Consider the following 22759-nt stretch of genomic DNA (forward strand, 5'->3'; position numbering starts at 1 on the left):
TGAAATGATTAAACTGCTGAAGTTCCTTCAAAGCTACCCGCTGTGACATAGTAAGATTTTATAATGGTGAACTAGACCTAGAATTAGCCACCTTTCTAATTTCTTCTTCACAACTGTTCTCAAAAAGTCTAACGGTATTAGTGAGAGCTGAATAACACATGCTCAGCTTACAAAATGTATGTTTTTTGAGGGATGTGTCAGAAAAAATATAAGTAAGATTCAATTTTAGACAAAACATTTTAATATCATGTAATGTCCCACTTAAATTCATTCTTTTTGAGGGGGTAAAATTTAACCCCAACATTAACACTGAAACATGTTCATTAGTTACACACAATTAGACAAATTATATAATTTATCAGATTGTTCTGAAAAAATACCATTACAGTCTATATAGTTCACTTATTTTTCAGTCTCGCTGATGTTTTCCATGTTGTGCTCTCACCATATTCCTTCCGACCCAAACAGATAGTAAGAAAATCATTCTATGTTGCTCAACTCATAAGCAAGAGTATGGAATCCAGGTCTAATAAAGTTATAGTACCACTCCATGCATCCCTTATTAGACCCATGGTTGAGTATAATGCCTCCTTTGGCATGTACCTAATCAGGCACTTGCAACAGCTGGAACTGCCTTGAAGGTTCCTCACTAGGAGAATCCAAGGTATGAATACCCTGTCCTACACAGATTGCCTTAAGACCCTATCTCTGTATCTTTTGCAGGTTACTGATAGGTGAACTATGCCTGGCCTATATGGCATCTTCAGATCCAGCTCTGGTGGATCTCTTGCAAATTTACAAAACAAAGAGCACCTGAAACATTAGATGCAAGGACCTGAACTTTGACTGTGACATAAAAAGTACATGCCGGAGAAATGGATATGTATCTCAAAGGATCCCTGCATGATGGAATAAGCTCCTCATCCACATGAAGCAGAGGTCATCTCTGACCTTACTCAAACAAAACCTTCATCATTGAATTGGAAATCGCAAAGTAACCCCTGATGCAGCTCCCTTATCTGTGATGGGCAAAGGTCTACAGATAAGCAAATTAATCCTCAACTAACATGCCCTTAACATAACGCTTGGCTCCTTCCTTACAGGCATACCCGACCATATAGGTGTCCAAGGCACTCAGGGTCAAAACTGGGTTGAGTTTCACAGGTAGGCTTACAAAGACCCTGGTGGTCATTAGTCTAGTATAAACATATGAACAAATGAACATGCCTGTAAAGAAAAATGATCATATCCATTAGGGGTATGGCTCTGAGTCAGTCAGGTCTCAATGCATATTACACATGTTAGGTAATACCCACCTAGGGCATTACCAAATGACACACAAATTGCTGGATGAAGTTCTGCACTAAGGCTGAGTCTTCCTTCAGAAATGAGAGCATTGTCATGTCCCCAAGACAGAGATTGTCTGTGGCTGTGAGCTGTAGTCTCTGTGGTACAGAGTTTGATTCAATCAGCCCTGATTTGCCCACTGTGTGACCTTGCACAAGTCACTTCAGCAGACATTGCTCCCAGGTCACCCATGAAAAGGGATTGTATGCCTGCCTGGTTAACAAATGGGTGTTATTATTTGGTGCTGGGCATTGGCATAACTGCTAACGTGCTTACCTCACAGACACAAGATAGGGTTTGATGCTCATCTTTGACCACTGACTGGTTATTGGCTAGGCATGTAATAGTCTGCAAACTGATTACCTAGTATTTACCTGTGAACCTATGCCAGAAACTCTTTTCTATCAGTTATGGTGGAGCATCTGACCCTATGATCACAGAGGGCTTGCAGTATGATGCCATTCTCTGGATGGGAAAACTTACCTTTTTTCTTTCTGACGTTTTTAGGCATTTTTACCTGTAAAAGTAAGTAAGTATATAGACATGTAATCTGTCAACATCTTATACCCTTTTCAACCACATCTCAGTATACCACTAAAGCCCAATGTTATCATTGACTGTTATATCATGCACATAAAGCCACACATCACCTGTGCATGTGACTGCCATTTAACAGCAGTCAGTATGACATCATATATGTGTTCACAACACACACACCAAGCAGCAGCATTTACCTGCAAAGAATACCTTGCCAAAAGCATAGCGCTATCTGAAGCATGTCATGCGTATGTCATGCATGTGTTCTTTGTGTCAAGAGCATGTGACAGTAGACGTACTGCCTCTCCCACAACACTGGATATATAAAATTGTTTTTTCCTTGTAGCCTGTCTTTTCCCATAAGCACTGCAGTGCTATTGGGCACAAAACTGTACTTGAATGCCATTTTGTGTCTCAGTGAGTTTACTGAAGATGGACAATAATAAGGAACCTGTTAACTGATGTCTTTTCCTTATTATACTCTAAATAAGTTCATTTGGACTGTTTACAGTGGATGCTAAAACGAGCTGTTGAAGGGGAGGAGTCAGTTGTTCACATGGTATGAATTTGAGTTCCTGCATTACACTAAAGATAAAGGAGATGGAACTGGATAAGGTTTACTCTAAACCATACCCCTCTTTCCCTTCTGTCTGTACCTCAAGATGCACTTGAAACTGGCTTCCCTCCAGCTATCACAAAAGACCAAGTCTTAAATGTGCTATCAAAAGCTAAAAATACTGTATTGATGAGTCCTGATAATGTCCCCGGATGCATCTTAAATAACATGAAGCATGATTTAGCCACACCCCTAACAACACTGCTCAATCACTGCCTCTATACAGGTTTTGTACCAAGCAAATGGAAAGCAGCTACAGTCATTCCCCTGCATATGGGAGTACCTTCCACAGACCCATAAGGCTGACCAGCCTCATATGCAAAGCCATAAGAAAGACCTATCATGGAACTAATCAATAAGAACATAGGGAACCTCTCAGTTTGGATTTTTCAATGCAGGTCATGTTTGCTCAAACTGGTGGATTTTTTGGAAGGGTCACCAGAGCAATGGATGAAGGTAGAATGGTACACACTGTATACCTTGACCTGGCCAAAATCTTTTGACATGGTTCTCCACTCAAGCATAGTAGGAAAGCTAAATAAACTGGAAATAAATCTCTATGCCACATACTGAATTGCCAATTGGCTCACATATATGATGCATGGAATCTTAAATAGTGTTAGTTACCTCTGCAAAGAGATCAATTGCCAGTGGAGTCCTCCATGGTTCTCTGCTGGGACCTCTGCTGTTTGGCATCTACTTTTCTGAAGTAAAAACAAGCACCAACAGGCTCTGGCTGACTAAGTTTGCAAATGACTGCAAGCTAGCAGCAGTCATTGAATCCCCAAATGATTTTGCCATCTTGCAGGAAGGTATACTCTCAAATAAGTAATGGGTGCCAAAATCATCGACTGAAACTAAATGCCAAAAATGCACTATTGTATCATTTGAGAAGTCATCTATCCTAGGGAACTATCATCTTTTTTTTAAACAGCTTTATTGAGATAAATATTGTCAAATAAACACAAGCTAGAGATATGTAAATTTTTCAAAATGAATGACATAAAATGAGAAAATTAAACAAAGATTTTAAACTATATACAATGACATTCTCCACAAGAATCTAATATTAATAAACAAGTGCATTAAAATAAGAAGATTGTAAAATCATTTAAATTACTTGTTCAATAAATAATATACTTTTTTCCACATGTTAGATGAATTAGTATTCCTAGAAGATATTGCAGTATTGGTCAAAATGTCTAAGTTACAGACTTCAAGAAGTACATTTTTGAATTCAATTATTGAGGGTGAAGTATGAGACTTCCAATTTCTTGCAATGATTTTTCTGGCAATGGATAGAATTGACCAAATCAGAGGATGATTAGAGTCTCTGATACAACTAGGAACAGGTGTGTTAAATATAACTAGTGATTTAGAAATATAAAAATTATCTGTAAAAATAGCTTGTAAAAAGGAATTAACATCTGTCCAAAATTTATTTAATTCTATACAATCAAACATCATGTGCGCCCAGTCTGCATTAACAACTTTGTTACATCTCCAACAATTGGTATCCTTTTTTATTAAATTTACTTAAAGAAAATTGGGTAATAAAAGACCTATGCAAATACCTCCATGTAAAAATTTTCCAATTAAGTGATGAAGTGGTTACACTTGCTGACTGTAAGATATTTATTTTGTCAGAGTCAGTAGGGGGGTAATTCCTAATTAATGTAAAATAGTTCCAATAACTTTCTGAAGGGTCATCTAAATCAAATTTGATTGCTTTATATAAATGAGATAAAATATTTTTAGATATAGAATTATGTTGTAAAGCTATTATCATAAATTGAAATAATTTAGGTATTGTATTTTTTGTTGTTAAAGACATATAATCCATTTTGTTTAGAACATATTTTATAGCTGCCTGTAAATCTAACCAAGAGAAAGAATCATATTCATATTGATTTTTTAATATATTTATAGTTTTCAGATCATTCTTAGTCATCAATTGAAACCAAAATATTAGGTTTTTCTGTTGATAAAAAAGCATGTTATTATAATCAGATGAAAAGACACCTTGTGTGAAAGCTATAGGAAAAAGAATATATATCCACTGTTTATAAATATTGAATTTATAAATATAATTTCTAATGGATTTCAGAAGAAGAATTATATAATTAGAGTAAAATTTTTGAGAAAAGTAAGATAAGAAATATTCTTTTAGAACCCAAATAAAAGAGTTAATTAGTATAGCTAACTTCTGAAGTTTGTTGTTATTTATAGAATTACTAATTAAGATTTCTAGGGTATTTTTCCAGTTTGCCGTATAAGTATTATCTATAAGTTGGTAAATAGTTTTGGCCATTGAGGAAACAGAATAGATTTCCAAATTAGGCATTGCTATACCACCTTTTTCCCAGTTTTTCATATGATTAGATGGAGCTAGCCTGGGTTTAATCAGAGACCATAAAAATTTGTGTATCAAGGAATTACATTTTTTAATAATCTGATTCGGAGGAGATAATGAGATGGATTATATAATATATACAATTTTAGGTAATAAAATCATCTTTATTATTAAAAGTTTTTCATCCATGGAGAAATTCATTTTATTCCATTTTTTAATAAGATTTTCTATTGCCAATAAACTCTTATTATAGTTTATTTAATGATATATTTTATGTTTTTGTAATTATAATACCTAAATAAAGTAGTTCATCCAATTTTGCCAGATATTTACTATAAGCGGCTTGTATTTCAAATTTTTTTATGACCAATTAATAAGATTTGAGTTTTATCATCGTTGAATAATAAACCAGATTTCTTTTGAAAAAGTTCAATATTACTAAAGAGAGCATGACTAGATGAATCATTATCACCAAGAGTAATAAGAATGTCATCTGTGAACATTTGTATTTTGGAAGATTTATTGGAATTTAATTTAAATCCTTGAATACTTTCATTATCTCTTATCAAATGGCCTATGGTTCCATAATAAGGGTAAATAATAAGGGAGATAAGGGGCAACCCTGCTTTGTTCCTTTAATAATAGGGATTTTTTTGGGAAATATTAGAACCTATTTTAATATATGATTGGCTATCCTGATATAATTGAGTGATTACATTTATAAAGCTCTTTGAAAAGTTTAATTATTCCATTAATATAAATAAATAGTTTCAATTAACAGACTCAAATGCACGATTTATATCTAAACTAATTAGTGTTAGATTATTATTTAAATATTTGACTGATTCTATTAGAGTTAATGTTCTTTTAATGTTATCATAAGTATTTCTATTAATTATGAATCTCATTTGGTCTTCTTCAACTAAGATTGGTACAATTTTTTTTAGTCTATCTACAAATATTGACATAAGCATTTTATAATCAATATTTAGCAAAGAAATAGGTCTATAAGATGAACACTTAACTGGATCTTTGTTAGGTTTAAGAATAGGAGAGATAAAAGTATACTTCCAAGAAGGGAGAATTAACTTATTATTTTGGGATAAATTATATATTTTATGAAGTAATTTTATAGCATCAGTTGGTAAAATTTTATATATTTCTGGGATGATTCCATCATTTCCTCGGGCTTTATTTAATTTTTAATTTTTAATCTGGGTTTGAATGTCTTTAAAGGAAATGGGTTTAACTATAGAATTAGCTTGTTCATTACTATAGTATTACTTTGTGTTGTGAAGAATGTAAAAAAAAACTGTAACAAACTTTTATAACATAAACTAACATCAAAACCAGCCATAACCTTCCTGGAGTATAATATTCCTAATCCAAGTGACATATAATCACTCATATTAACCCCTCATCAAGTAACAACCCTGGATCAGCATCTGTCTAAGAGAAAATTTCACAATCATGGTAAATCAGTCTTAGCTTCTATAGAAAATAAAAATATCTAATAATTTTAAATTAATAACAAAAACACTATGCAAAAGGCAAATATGATATAGTATTTAAAGAGAATCACTTTGTAGTATAGTAGTAGTAGTATTTAATTCCTATTAACATAAATTAATCCTCCTGTTTCAATAACCTTTAAGTGAAGAAAGCTTCTAACTTCAAAAAGATTTTATACATATATCAGTCTTCATTATTCTATTATGTAGTTACTATTTATCCATGAAAAAATGACATTGACTATCCTAGAAGTGAATTTAAGTTCTATTAGTCTCACTATGAATCAAGATATTGAAGACAAATAACCATAACATATAGTTGATATGATTGCAAATAAAAATAGTAAAGCAATTTATAAATAATATCTTTTCATATATAAGTAAGGAATTGATACATTATAAATAACTAAATCATAAAAACAAGTAAATTAATATTCTAAAACTCTCATATTTTCTTAATATGATATTCTAAAGAAATAAAAAAAAGTTATAATTAATGATCTACTAGTCATTTAGAGCTTCTAAAAAGACAGCCTCCCCGGCCTACACCAAACTGTGAAGAGGCTGAACTAAATTCCTGAGACTTGGAAAAACTGTCATGGGATGCATATCCTGATTTAAACCAACATTGCTTTGATAGATGCCCTTTCCCACAGAAAGAACACAGATGTTGAAACTTGCATACTGGCCAAAAGCACCGACTGTTGTTAAAAACCCAACAATATTTAACCTCATTTGAACTACTAGTAACAACACCATTTTTCACTGTATTTGATTTGTCTAACATTGCATTTAGCCAAATGTCTGAATGATGTTGTTCCCATTTGATAGATTTGTCTACAGCTTTCAGCTTACAGAATCTTTGACATGAGCACAAAGCTGCACCACCTCTAATGCGATGTGCTTTCCTGATTGATAGAAAATAAGCAAGTAGTAGTAGACCTTGACTGGGCTCTTTTTCCACTATAATGCTCATAAAAACAATGAAACCTAAGGCCCACATATCCTAATTTCTTGACAACACTCTGTTTGAAGCTTTTTTTAACCAATTGCTGCTAAGGATGCCATTATGTCCTTTACCCCAGGATTATCTGAGTCCATAATGTGATATATAATATACTGTCTGCATCTGCCAAATCAAAAATATCTACAGAATCACCTCTACGTACCTTGTCTTTAATGTTAGGCATCATATGAGAGGTAATATGTAATCCCAAAATGGAATTATCAGCCAAACTGAAGCTAGCTATTGGGGACAAAAAGTGGGTAAATCTTAAGGTTGGAGTCCAGCAAGACATGAGAGGGTGAAGTGGTCTCGGGGGGATCCGTACCACTGGGATAGACAGAAAGGGGTGCTACACCACCAAAGTTCCTCTCTAAAGCTTAATCAAATAACCTGGCCCTGCCCTGTTCCAGGACCAAGTTAATAAATTCTTAAAGGTATTCACCAGCACACTGTTCCTTGTCACCTAAATTTAGAATATGCACTGCACTATTGTCATTACCTTCAGGGGGCTGTGCCTTGAACTGAGGAAAATGAATTTTCTCCCAAAATAGGTGTGTCCTTTCTAGTCCTTCTCCTTACTTTCTTCAGAGGGTTAGATCCTTGCATTTCTTCATCTTCCAAAAGTGGCAAGGGACACTTTACAACCAAAACCAGTGTCTGAGCCATCTCTTACTCATGGAAGAAGCCCTGTGCTTCTTGAGTTATTCCATTCCACTGGTCTTTAAATACCTGCAGGGATGAGAGACCTGCAATAAAATTAAATGATTAGTCTAATAAATAATGAGCCTTTTTTGTAATTATTTTTTTTGTCTCAACATAATGTTGTTGAAACTAACATTGACAATATTAATTCAATGTAACTACTACCAAGCCCTTAGTGTGACTACACCTTTAACAAATTAATTATTTATTGAAAAAAAAAAATGATTACTTAATAGCCAGCAGATGGCATTGACAACTTTCAAAGCTTTTTCAGTATTGCCGCTGCGAGGGTTATAGAACTAAACTACATCTCCTCAGAAAAGTGGTGTAAAAGAAGAGAAGCACTTCACCACACATATGTGAATAATATCCCCAGGTATTTTGAAATAGGCAATACGTTCTCCACTTCCAACCCAATATACGTATATATATCCACAGGCATTATAAAACATCCATTGCGATTGGCACCCACTGTGTTCAAGAGTCCCAGTCATTGTAAAAGAATAATAAGCACGGTCATGTGCATAACCATTCATGATCATCATCATCAACCCACTTTTTCCCATTTTCTACATGGGTTTGGGGTGTCTTGTTAACTGTCACCACCTCTCTTGATTCAATGCCACACTCCTACCTTCTTTGACACTCATGCCTGTCACAGATCTTCACAAACAATCCATCCACCTCTTTGTGGACGTCTTCATTTCCTCTTACCTTCTTCCTGTATGTCTCAAATCTTTACCAGATTGTCTTCTGCCTTTTTGCATGTGTCCAAACTACTGTAATCTGTTTTCTTTGATCTTTTCTTCAATTGGAACTGGCTTCTGCTATTATTTCTTCATTTCTTCATCTGTCCCACACTGTGCATACTACCACCCTTCTCAGGCACTTCATTTTCATCACCTCTAGCTTCCTCATCTGCACTGCATTTATTGCCCCAGTTTCCATACCATGCCATATTGGTTGCATCATCACTGTCTTCTACAGCTTACTTTTCAGCTTTTTTTGGCATTCATCTGTCATACATTACACCTGACATTGTATGCCAGTTGGCTGCAGCCCCTCTGATTCTAGCTTTGACCTCTTCATTCAGACTTCCTTTCTCCTCAACCACCCCTCCCAGTTACTAGAAGCTATTAACCTGTTCCACTATCTTCCCTTCTATCTCAATTCTCAGCTTCTTCTGATTTTCCAGTTTGCTTCCATTACCACTGTCTTATATGCACTTAGTTTCATCCCGTGTGCCTTCAGTTTTGCATTCCATCCCCCTATCCTTTGCTGGAGCTCTTGCTCACTGTCTGCCTGTACTACCACATCATCTGCACACAGCAACTTTGTTGACCTGTCCCCTCTGACAGTTTGCTAATGTAGTCCATCGCCATTATGAACACCAGTGGGTTCAAAGCTGAACCCTGGTGCAAACCCAGTCCCACTGGGCACCCCTCTGTGAGACCAAACACTGTTTGTACTTGAGTCATTTGGTCCTTGTACATAGCCTGCGCTAATTCTACTAATGTTTCTGGGACTTCAAACCACTTTCAGTACTGCCCAAATCAGCTTTCTTGGGACCTTGTTATATGCTTTCTCCAAGTCTAGGAATGCCCAGTTAGACTCTTTTCTCATCTTTAGCTACTTCTCAACTATCTGTCTCACTGCAAACACCAGGTCAGTTGTGTTGCATTCTGATCTGAATCCGAACTATCTCCCATCTTACTTTCTACTATTCTGTGTATCTGTTTATCAATCACCAGCCCCAGGACTTTCATGCAGTGTGACAGAAGTTTGATGCCTCTGTACTGCCCACCATTGTAGATGTCCACTTTGTCCTTATACAATGGCATGAGAATACTTATTCTGGAGTCATTTAGGATACGCCTTTCTCTCCACACTGCTATGAGTACCCTCAGGAGCCATTTTTCCCCTATATCACCCAGCATCTTTAGCATATCTGCTGTGACCTCATCTGATCCTGCTGCTTTCCCTGACTTCATTTTCCTTAGTGCTATTCTTACTTCTTCGAGGGTGGGCTCCTCTTCTCTCATCATAAGCTGTACACCTTCTCTGGCATTTTCTTCATTCATAAGCTGCTGGAAATACTCCTTCCATCTGCCTTTGATGTCCTGTGAACTGTTGAGCAGGTTGTTGTTGGCATCCTTTATGAAGAGTGTCTATCTCCTTTATCTTTCTGTCTTTGTCTTGCAACCGTACTTCTCAACTGTACAGATTTTCGCAGAATGTTCAGATTTTTGCCTCATAATTCCAGTCTATTTTTCATAAAATTCAATTTTTCTGACAAATCATTGAGACTTGAAGTCAGAAAAATGACAACAGACATTTCAGTTTCGGACTGCATACCCTTCAGAAAATTCATCCTAATGTAAAACCTGGTATTCTATCAATTTTCTAAGTTTGTAATAGCAATATTTAAAAACTGTCCCTAATTTTGGGGCCTTTGTCCCCCCCCCCCATTATTTATGGCTTTGTCCAGATTTCTTGCTCAAAGAGGATGACAGATATGCTTGCAACCTGATATAGTTTCTTTGTGCCTCCTACTAAGTCACTTTCCAGAAGCCGGTAGAGTTCCTCTGATGCTCTGTTGTTTGCTATTGAAACTCCTTTCTTAGCCAATCAGTATTCCTTCCTTTGGTGCATCTTTTCTATTTCCCACTTTATCCTCCACTCCTTCTTTCTTTTGATGACATGACTTCCTGGACTTCATTCCACTTCCTTATGTACCTTACTTCCAAACCTGGCTTGGTCACATATCTGCTCTGTAGTCCTCACACATGCTGTTTTGAGGTGCTGCCATTCTTCGTTAACTCCACCCATTTCCTCATCTTCTTGGAGTGCTAGACCACTGAGTAATTCCTTGAACTGTTGTACTTTCTCTCCAGTTAATTTCCAAGTCTTCAGCCTGGTCCCTGTTGACCTTAGAGCCTTCTCTGACCACTTCTTGCAGCTGATTGTGGCAACCAACATCATTTTTTCGGAACCATGTGTTGGTTACTATCAAGCCATTTGCCATTTGCCTTTATTTTTGTTGCCCCACTCATGTGGACCCATGAGGAGGCAGTCCTCATATCCTGTTATGTCTGTCCTGATATGTGTATTCAAATCACCCATTATAAACACCAATTCATGTTGTCCTGCCTTATCTAGTAAGTCCTGCAACTGCTGTCTGAATGTACTCTTTTCCTCAATATCACAACCCTGCTATGGGCCATAGGCTGAGATTATAAATACTGCCTGTCCTTACACTGGACTGTGTTTTCCATGAGTCTGTCACTAATTCTGATGTCATTCCCTCACTGCCTTCTGAAGCCTCTTCCTCACAATTCCCACACCATTTCTAGCCTGCCCCTCCCTTGAGTAGTAGACTCTGGATCCCAATTGTTCCATTGCCCTTCCATCTTGCCTCTTGGAGACACAGAATGTCCAGCCTCCTCCGTACCATCCACTTCCAAACTCCCCTGTACCATCCACTTCCAAGCTGCATCCTGCACACTGAATGTAGCAACTGTCAGTTCATGGTTGGCTGGTTAATTGGTTTTATGCCCCCCTTTTGCTCAAAAGAGCTATCCCAGGAAACCCAGGCTGGGCAAACTGACACCAGCCAGCTTGTAGTTTATTGAACCGGGACTGCTGGGCTTTATGGCAGGTACACACTGGCCAATAGGGGCACGCACACCCCTCCCACTGTTAACATGGGTCCCTGTCATAGGAAAGAAGTAGACCAGGAACTCAGCCTACTTATCACTGGCAAATTCCCATGTCCATTTGGCAACATTAGCCAACATGACTTAATCACCTAGCGCCATATTTTACACCATTGAGTGGTTGTCCTATCATGGCTCACAGTCTGTGATCCATGTTCTCCTATCTTAAGGAAACTGCACACCAAAGTAGATGTCCAAAATGGTTGGCCAACACAACTCTTCCCCCTATAGATCACCATGTAGAGTCTGGGCTGCTACCCACAGCTTCATTCATTGGTGAGTTTGAAATGGAAATACTCAGCATGTTTTTCAGAGGTGGAATGAATCCCAGAGAGACACAAGGAGAACATGCAAACTGTAAACTTGCATCAGCCAGAGGTCAGGATCAAACCTTGTACCTTGTGCATGGGAGATGCAGACCTTAACCATTACACCAATGCACAAATCACATTTCTCAGCTATCCAAATTTTTACAGCATGTCAAGACTTTGCCCCAAATCTTCAGCCCATTCCACATGAGAAAATCTACTGACAAGTCAGTGAGGAAGAAGTTCACTAACAACATACTCAGTGTTAGCTCTGAGTTAGCTTGCACCTCCTTCAGAAAATGCATGCTAATAGAAATCCTGTTAAACTAGAAACTTCACTGTACTTGTGTTAACATATGCTTTGTCCAGATTACCTGTGCTGAGAAGCTGAGAGGCATTACCCAATTAAATAAACTACTCGTCCTCCTGATCAAACAATTTTGTTTTCTTCTTTGAATAACTCCAACCAAACTTGTAGTGCTACAATACACTGCACACCACCCATGGCTACTTTCATGTTTTAAAGACAAAGACAGAGACAAAGAAGATTGTACCAAGCACTCTGTTCACTGCATTACACAGTATGCCTGACTGACTGAACCAGAAGGTATCTCCACATGATGGCGCCACAATGCTGCTGACCTGCAATCTCTGTCAGGTCCATGCAACACTCCAATGAGCATACAGGAACACAGAGAGGAATCCCAAGCATTTCAGAGAACTCGCAACCATGTCAGCTTGCTTTAGATTCAGCAAGCTAAGTGCAAAACCAACAAATCATAACAGAGTAAAGCAAGCTCCTATGTATATGTATATATCTATCTATATATATATATATATATATATATATATATATATATATATATATATATATATATATATATATATAGTTTCACTTCATAATCTCAAATTACTGAAAGCTAGAAATTCAGTAACCCGAGACTATGAGGTTGAACCATTCACAACACCGAAACCACAATCCCGAATCACACAATCACGAACATACATACATCATACAACACTTAACATACACACCATTCCACCCAGAGCACACAAACCACACAGCCCTCCACTACATATAAGCAGGGGGGCAAGCTCCCCCTGCACCCCCCCCCCCCTACTTATATATACCAATTCCGAGGTCGCACATATAAAAAAAAAAAAACTCACACCACGCCATCCTCAACTCGTTCGCACACAAATGCACATCACACATACACAAACACCAACAAATCCAACACTCACACTCACACTTACACCTCCCTACCCTTACCCACACACACAATGTACAAAAGCACACACAAAGACTCACTTACCTGCCATTTCAGGCACCATAACACTACACGCGATGTACCAGAAATGCATAAGCGCGGATTTGAGATATTAAAATTCGCTGTTATGCATTTTCGGGTATTGTGGTTTTCAGCTTCATGGTCTTGGGTTAATGAATTTTGAGCTTTCAGTAATTCGAGATTATGAAGTGAAACTATGTATTTTTTTTTAATGAAAAACTACAAGGAACAATGAATGGACCCACAACCTGTCCCCACAATTAAGGAAAAATGACCAAAAATTGATCTACTAAAGTTTTTAACTGCCAACCTCAAACCCCATACCCTGTGCTACCAAGAACCAGCACCTTAACCAACAAGCCAACCTTGGTGTTGAGCATAAGGATTTGACTTACTTGTCTGGTCACTGACAGATGGCTCCATCGTACGCCAGACCAATAATCCTCCAACATGGAACACAATGATCTGATCTGTCAAGCAGACTGGCAGAGCCGCTGCCTGGGAATTGCACACGGCAGCTGCTCTCACTTCCTTATAGCTGGATCTGATTGACTCATCCCTTCTCAGCTAGCAGACAAGTAAGCTTATGGATAAGTCTTCCTTGTTGCTGGAAACCATGTGAATCTAGAATGTTAAGCCTTAACCATTTGTTTCCCTAACAGTTATCTAGAAAGAGAAATATCTCTGTCTGCTCTTCTAGTACATCCAAATATTGCTGCACATATTGTCCAGCAACTCCACCCTTGGGACTTCTGCTACCGACTTGTATTCCACATAGATTTCAGAAGTGGTTTGGGCATTTAGTTTCAGGTTGTCTACGCTTGATGCATACTTCTTAACTGTCCAGAATTTCACAGAATGCCTATATTTTTGTCTCATGTTTTTTTTTTCTTTTCTTCATAAAATGTGTTTTCTGGCAAATCACCAAGGATTTAAGTGCAAGATATTTGAACTCCAGATTGTACATCTTTCAAAAAATGCATTTTGATACAAAACCTTTCAAAGTTTACATAAGCAATATTTAAATTCTGTCCGTGATTTTGGATCTTTGTCCCCTGATTATCTTTGGCACTGTCCAGATTTTTTGCACTAAGAGATTGGGAAGTATGACCTGCCATATGCATACTGTCTGTTACCACACATTTATTAAATTCACAATGAGCATATAAAGCACTTTCTTATAAAATGTGTTGTATGGGTAAGAATGAGATTTCATCATCTTTGATATTTGCTCTTGTTCGCTTCTATATCCCTTGTTTACTCCTAATGTTGCAGCATGTCAGTCAAAGACTTACACCCACGCCCCCTGATAGGGAACCTACCAAATAAAATATACAATCATAGTTTTGATGAAACTCTACTCAAAAAATAATGTTTTCCCTCAAAACAACAAAAGTCTTGGCAAATGATATTTCTTGATCATAGTAGTACGTGTCATATTCAATGCTTCAGTGTTTCAATGTTTTATTAGATCAATCTCATTAGCCTATAGAAGGCATTCCAGGAGTTTGACTCCTATGTATGGATCAAATGCCCACCAATCATCTAATATTTATTGGATTCCAGTGCATTACCACCTTTCCTAATTGTTATGGGAAGAGTATTCCATAGAAATCTAATATGACAATGAAAGGACCTTTTACTTATTTTATTGTCATAGCATGGGACTATCACAAATCCGTTATTATTGCTGATATTGACTTTATTTATAGAATTTGAGTTCAATACCTAAATTCACTGCCAGTCTTTCATTGTGGTCTGCCTTTATATATAAAACCATGTCACCTTTTAGTAATCTATAATTAACCATAAATATATAAAAAAAGACAGTGTGACCAATATGTTTTTGTAATCTAATTTCTTAACTTGTATGATTTATCCTATATAAAACCTCTGTATCCAGAGGTATTCTCTGTATGTTCAAGTAGTCTAATATGCACCGTATTATAAGAGCAGACTGCTGCACAATATTCTATGTGTGGTCTAACCACTGTTAAATATAGTGGAAGAAACATAGAAGGAGCCTTGTTAACATCTGAGCATAATATATCCTTTTTTACTTTACAACAATTTCTGATGACAGAATTAAGGTTGTTTCCAAACACAAGTCCTTTCTCAAGCCATCACTCCCAGATCTCTTATTGTAGCTGCACTATTAAGAATCGTGTTGTTTAATACGTAAGGGTAAGCAATGTTAGAGAGGCCAAAATGTACATTCTTAGTTCTAGTAACATTAAATCAATGTGCTTTGTGACATCCACATAGTTCTGCTGTACTCTATGATCTTCTAATGAGGTTACAATAGTATGGTATCATCTGCAAACTTGCTAACCCATATCTTGTGGCAGAAGAAAAATCAGACATAATTATGAAGAGCCAATGAGAGCTCAAAACAGACCCCTGAGGGATATCCACTTTTAGTCTTTTTGGGTCTAATAAAACATTTCCTCCTCTGAAAATATACACTCTTCCTTGTAGCCACTCCTTTACCCAAATAATGATGTGAGAGTTAAGACTAGCTGGTTTCATGTGATTCAAGGTATGAAAGTAAGAAGCTAAGTCAAAAGCTTTACCAAGATCCAGATAAGCAACATCTACTGATAAACCCTGGTCAGAACTTCCCACACCAATTGATAAAAACTTATCAAGTTACTTGAAAATTACCTTTCTTCTATGAAAAATGTCAAGCCCATTATAAATAGTCTGTATTATGTAACTGCACAATATGCATTCAAAGCACTTCTGCAAGATGCAAGTCAAATTTATTGGTCTGTTATTTTCAGTAGATGTTGAAGAACTGCCCTTTTGGATTGGTACAATTATGGCTTCCCTCCAAAATGGCGGAATTTAACCTTTAATCAAGGTATTCTAAAACAAATATAACGGACAAGGTTGCATAAACTCAGCCACTGCTATTATAGCCATTTAACTCATTCGGTCCAGGGATAGTGTGTTGTTTAATAGCCTTTGCTAACAGTGACTCTGTAAAAGGAATAAAGTCAGGGCTGGAAGTCAAAACCACAATAAGTTCAGATTTCAAGTAATTTTTAAATTCCACACATTTATCAGAAAATATATTTACTAATATATGCAGATCAGTTACTAGTGTCCTGGTATGTTCAACTAGTTATTTTTCAATCATGTAACTTCTCATGTGTTTGTAAAGAGCCTTCTTGTTACTATTTGGATGCTTTACCTGATTTTGTTCATACCTAGCTCTGTTAATCTGCAACAGCTTTCTAAATCTCAATCTGGACTTTTTATATCTAATCTTATTTGTCAATGTTTTCCTCCTTTTGTATACCATCTGGAAAATATTGTGTGTAGAGCTATCATTGCCTCATAATGGTATCTGCCTGAATTGTCTTTCATGGCCTGCAACATGCCACAGGGGTACCTCTCCGAATCCTCATGCATGGTAATAAGTATGCATAATACAGCATGATCAGAATCAGAATGGGCATCCCCAGTTCTATCTGCCTGGACATCATGACCTCCCCAGAGAATCACTCAATGGACTCAAAGAACAGCTCAAGCAGCATACATAGATTATGTGACCCTGCCATAGACGGAGCCATCAGCATCATTTGTCATAGGTAATACCCAGAAGTCACTGTCTATATTCTAACCTATGGCTGGTCATGGTATAGTAACTGTGGATGAGAACAGCATCTCCCCCCAGATGTTCTATTTCAGAGAAGATGGACAGAGAAACTAAGTGTACCTCTACTTCCACAGTACCAGTCACCACACCGGCCAGCACAGGAATACTAGAGTTATCTGAGATTTGGTCACCAGCCATGTTCTGTGTGTCACTGGTTGTGCCATATAAGTCCATATTTGTGTATAAAACAGAACATATTGTCCGAAGTACTCACATTATCTGTAGGTGCATCTTATATTTGGGCAGCAGTACGGGTGCGGCCAATGACCCACTGACATCACAAGCCATTGCACCAAATGCATCCTGAAATAAGTAGCAAAAAGCTACTGTAATAGTGATAAACAAATGTGCATGCATTGCAGGGTACCATGCAAAGAAGTGGCTGCAATCTAATAGTAGTTAAAAATAAAAAAAAAAATAGAGAGACTCAAGAATATGAAGAAAAACTTCAATAAAAGTGGTAATAAGTTTTCATTCCTCAGCACTTCATCAGACCAAATAATACAATGGATGAACACGCCAACAAATAGATAGTCATATATGACCATATAATTAACTGATCATATGCATGTGACTGTAGTTAAGTTAGCAATGGCTTTACATGAAATTTACCTTTCAGAGGTATACATATAGCAGCATAACATTCAGCCAACCAATAACATTCTTTACATTCAACAACATAGGAAATATGTCTTCCCATAAGACCTAATGACAAAATAAATTGTCACTACACGAAACACATGAGCATGCTTACTTACATTCTAATATCTGAATAGGAAATGCCCCCCCAAAAAAATACTTACTGGTGAAACTTCTAATAATTAAAAATGAACTATCTAAGCTTGATTATTTAGATTCTGACATATGAATAAAACATTAATTTCACCTTAATTTCTCATAGCATAAACATACTCATTAATTCTAGACTTTTAATTTCATGTAGTGTTCTTGTGTAAAAAGTAATGCATTTAAAACACAGTGCTAAATATATTGGTTTACTATCAATATTGCGAAAGGCTAAACATTTATTCACAATATTGAAGTAAACCACCCAACCCGGAATCTCGACTGCTACACAAAGTCGACCCAAATGATCGACACATTTGAGTCGACATTGTCACCGAAAACATTATGTGATATCCATATAGGAGCTGATGTAAATCAAACTCTTATATGACATATCACATTTTTGCAGGGGGGGGTAAGCCCCCCTGTCCCCCCGACATCCCCTGCTAATAATATATTCCAACTCCGAGATTGCACTACAGTACTGTACCAAGATCTTCATACAGTTTGTCAAACACACTTATGCGAATGCACTACTGCATTCACTTAATTGTGTTCGATTGCCCCGTACACTTGTCATTGTGTAAACAACAATCTGATTTTTGGCAGCATATGTGCCGACAGCTTGTCATTTGCACAATTGATAGTAAACCAAATATATTTAGTTTCCACAGCAGACAGTTATTATGAACCAGCCATACTCTCTGCTATTTAAAATATTGCTCACACACAACACTCTTCCTGATTTGCTTAGGGTAAGATAAATAAACTGCTGCCTACCTTTCAGTCCTTTCCTGGCTTGGCAGAAACTGTGTCAGTCTCTGGGAATCAGTGAGCTAAGTGAAACGTGATTCAGAATCAGTTATACATCTGCTAAATCTTGCACAGTGCATCTAAAACATAAATGAACTCTGCAGAGTGGGACTGTAAAATATTCACTTCCATAATGCAACAGACTCAATTAATAGTATGGGTTGGACTGAAAAAAAACATGTATGGAACTTACAACAGAAGAAATATTCTGTGCCTCCAAAAAGTCACAACATAATTCTGTAATTACTCAGGATTAAAACGAGTACCAAGGTCGCACAGAAAAACTAATTAGCAAAAACTAGACTTTCCACTGTGTGATTCCTTAAAACCTCTTGCATTAGAGGTAACATGGGATACATGCGAAAGTAAAAAGTCATGGACATTTCAGAACTACCATATAGTTGAAACACCCGATATCCTTAAGGGGTCTTTGCATATATCCCATGTTACCTCTAATGCAAGAGGTTTCAAGGAATCACATAGTGGAAAGTCTAGCTTGGCTAGATTTTTCTTTTAGTAATTACTCAGGATGGAAGACAGGGGGAGCGTAGCAATGTAGCATGTGCATCCCAAAGGAGTACAGCACTCTGAGCGCTGACAGATCACCATACCTTTCATTAATTTTCATTAATTGTCAAATATATACCTCTTATCAGCGGTGTAAACGGACTACTGCCTCCTTAAATGAATTTCTCAGAGTCACATGCCACACAGATGCAAACTGAGATGAAGGGGAATCAAACCCAGCACTACAGGATGTACATCATTAGGATATAATAGTGTTAATCTGCAAGATGGGGCAGATCTTGAGATAGACTTGTCCAAAGAGTTTTTTTTTCAGTGAACAGTGTTTGGGTGATGCATTATGTGGCTGTGTGTTTTTGTCTTTTGTATGTTGTTGCGATGGTATAGCAAATATTTGCAATGCTACCACTGCACAGAATAGTCTCACTTCTTAGTGCACCTCTGTAATTGCAAGGCAATGAATAATTAGTTTTAGTGCCCAGTACAAGTATTTCCTGAATTACTTTAGCTTTCCTGTTCATACTGTTCAACTTATTTGTGTAAGTACTACACGGCAGCTCTCTGCATGAAGTGCAGGAATACATTCTTCCTGTAGCCGTATGAGCTGCTGTCTTGTACATCATAAGTTCATCTTTTTCCTGCATTTTTCTGTGTATAGCCCTATGCAAATAGATGCATACCTTCAAATCTTGCTCACAAAAAAATAAAAATATAACTTGTGGGTTAATTATCTACCTATGAGTAAATGCATTTTTAACAGGAAGATTGTGCAGAAGGTGGGCACGCTTCTCTTATCTTTTTTTCAGTGTTATTTATTTTTTTTACCTCTGGTATTGTGACACAGCATGGATGACACAGAATGAATGAGGAAATTCATGTTTTAGAAAATGCAGTAGAAAATTAAGCCCAACCATCTCACACTACAGTATAATTCTATAGGTGAGTTTGTGGCTGGTCATCAAACTAAAAAGTCACTTTAAATTAATTTTTTATTTGAAATATATATGTATAAACACACAATGTGAAAAACTCCTCTAATTTTTCTTTAACATTGGAGTAAAACTGCTTCATAATCTGGGCATTTTGGCCATAGAAAAGAAGCATTTTATTTATTCACAACTGAATCTTATGCTAATTATTAAACATATTTGTATTTGGCTGTATTTGTGCAGAATGATAGATTAATGTTATAGACTACTGTGTGTTGCTGAAAACATTTCAACAACTTTACATTAACGCATGCAATAAAAGTTGTATGATTGCATAATGTTGGAGTACTACTCACTGGCACATGCCTTTTAGAAGACTGTTCAACATCAGAGGCTGGTGTTTGGGAAATTTCTTATACTTTGATATAAGATGCTTTAACTAAAGGTTTGTCTGATTAACAATACCTATATGTTATACATCTATATTATTCTGTAGCCTTTGATGTTGTTCTGGCCATAAGTGTGAGACATGGTACCTAGTTACAGGTGCCAGACATCACATGCCTTTTTTCATGTATTAATATTTCCAGTTTAATATGTCAAACTAATCTAACTAATCATACTTTGCAATAGAAAACAGTTTTACTCGTGCAAAAATACCAAAGGGGTATCTTCTTCAGCTGTTTCTTTAGCTGATTTACATTCCTTACATACTCACATTCTGCTCTGTTCTGTGCAGCTAATTAAATTTTTGTTGATTCAGGAACACTCAAGGTTATCTGATGTAAGGTTATAACCATAAAAAGGTAAAACTGTGGTATGATATGAAATAAAATGACTTGCAAAGCAGTGTAGAGGTAATAACAGAACAGATGAAGCAACTATATATATATATATATATATATATATATATATATATATTGCTGTCTTCTGTCTGGCAGTTCCATCACCAATGTTCTATTGCAAGTAATACTTCCCTGTGATTACAGAAATGTGTGTTAAGCATCTAACTGAAAAGGTGATTCCTCATCAGTCTCAGACTCTAAAGCTATCTACCCCCCCAACTTTCTAAAGTACTAGACATGGTGAATGTATTCTAAAACTATTTTCTGATTGTTTGTAGTTGTTTAAAGCTGTTTTAAGTGTATTTTTACTGTTTTTGCGTTATCTTTTCAAAAAAACCAAAAAAACCTGCAAAAAATCCTTGTTTCCTGCCTTTCTAAGCTAGTATAGTCCAGTTTTCAGGCTAGTGCTGAATTCAGGGCTGTGATACTAGTTTCTGAGTTGCCCATACCTTACTTGGATAAAAGGAACTTTCTCTGTTCACCTGTGAGAGAGGGGAGGTTTGAGCAACCTATCTGTCCCTGGAGGAGTGGTTCCAGCCCAGAATTTAGTAGTTTATTGGCTGTTTTGGGTTAATTTCTATCTCTTTCATTTCCCTACTATAAAAAACGCTTTTGCACGGTTTTGCGCACCGGGCAGTGCCAGTTAGCTACGGTTAAATTATTCCGGTTCCACTAAGTCTCCTCTTCAGTTTTTACCTTGAAACTAGTCTAACTCTCAACCTAAGCACTCAAAAAGCATCTTACAGCCCAGCACTTGCTCAGACCTAATAGCAAGCACTAATATACCCTGACACTGATTTCCCAGCAGGGAAAGGCTCTTTATTCACCCCTCACCAACCAAGCTACTAAGCAGCTAACCCTACTATTCTGGCATGACCAAAGGGCAACTTCAGGTGCACTCTCCAGTCCAGCTAGTGAATCTGGGTATCCTGTGGCAATGTTACAACTGCCTCATGTACACTGACAACCCTCTCCTCCTACCACAAAACACTAACATATGCGAGAGATGTAATTATACAGCCAAACTGGAAGCTAAGCTGTCTCCACCCAAGACTGGAACAAACAGTCAAGAGGAGAAGGTTAACACTTGCACCACAACTCCTGACGCATACAGACCTACTAAAACAGCACTGGCAAAAATACACATAAATACACAAAATCATACTCAGAGGCTCGAAATAAAAACCTGCAAAAGCATCAGAGACCTCCAAAGCAGACACCGAAGCAACCTGCACTTCCCGTTACAAACCAGACAACACATAAAACACAAAATCAGTGTGCCACACAATCACAGCCCTTAAGGCGAAATAACATACCTAACACACTAGTAATAGGTGACTCTATAGTCAGGCACACTGATGTCCCACTCACTAGGTTGGACAAGCAGAAGGTTACTGTTAGCTGCCTGTCAGGAGCCAGACTCCGCCACATAACACAAGCACTCAGGTCACTCCAGAACAAGTCCAAATATGACTCTGCCATTGTTCATGTTGGTGTGAATGACCTGAGACATACCTCCCTGGACTACATGAAAAGAGACATGGAAGAGCTCTCTGATCATGTAGCCCAAGCTGGTATGACCCTGACCCTGAGTAGCATCCTGCCCTCACCAAGGATGATACCTCAGTATAAAGAAAAAATTATCAATTTCAACAATTGGCTAAGCTTCTGGTGTCATTCAAAGGGGATCCAGTGTCTGTCAGCCTGGTACAACATGCTCGACAAGCCGCGTTGCTTCGCAAAAGACGGCTTGCACCTGTCACCCCTAGGCTTTCGAATACTGGCCAAGGCTCTTGCTGCCCCCATAGT

This window comes from Protopterus annectens, chromosome 5.part1 (assembly GCF_019279795.1).
Source record: "Protopterus annectens isolate FY-2018-M chromosome 5.part1, PAN1.0, whole genome shotgun sequence".
In the NCBI taxonomy this organism is placed as follows: Eukaryota; Metazoa; Chordata; order Ceratodontiformes; family Protopteridae; genus Protopterus; species Protopterus annectens.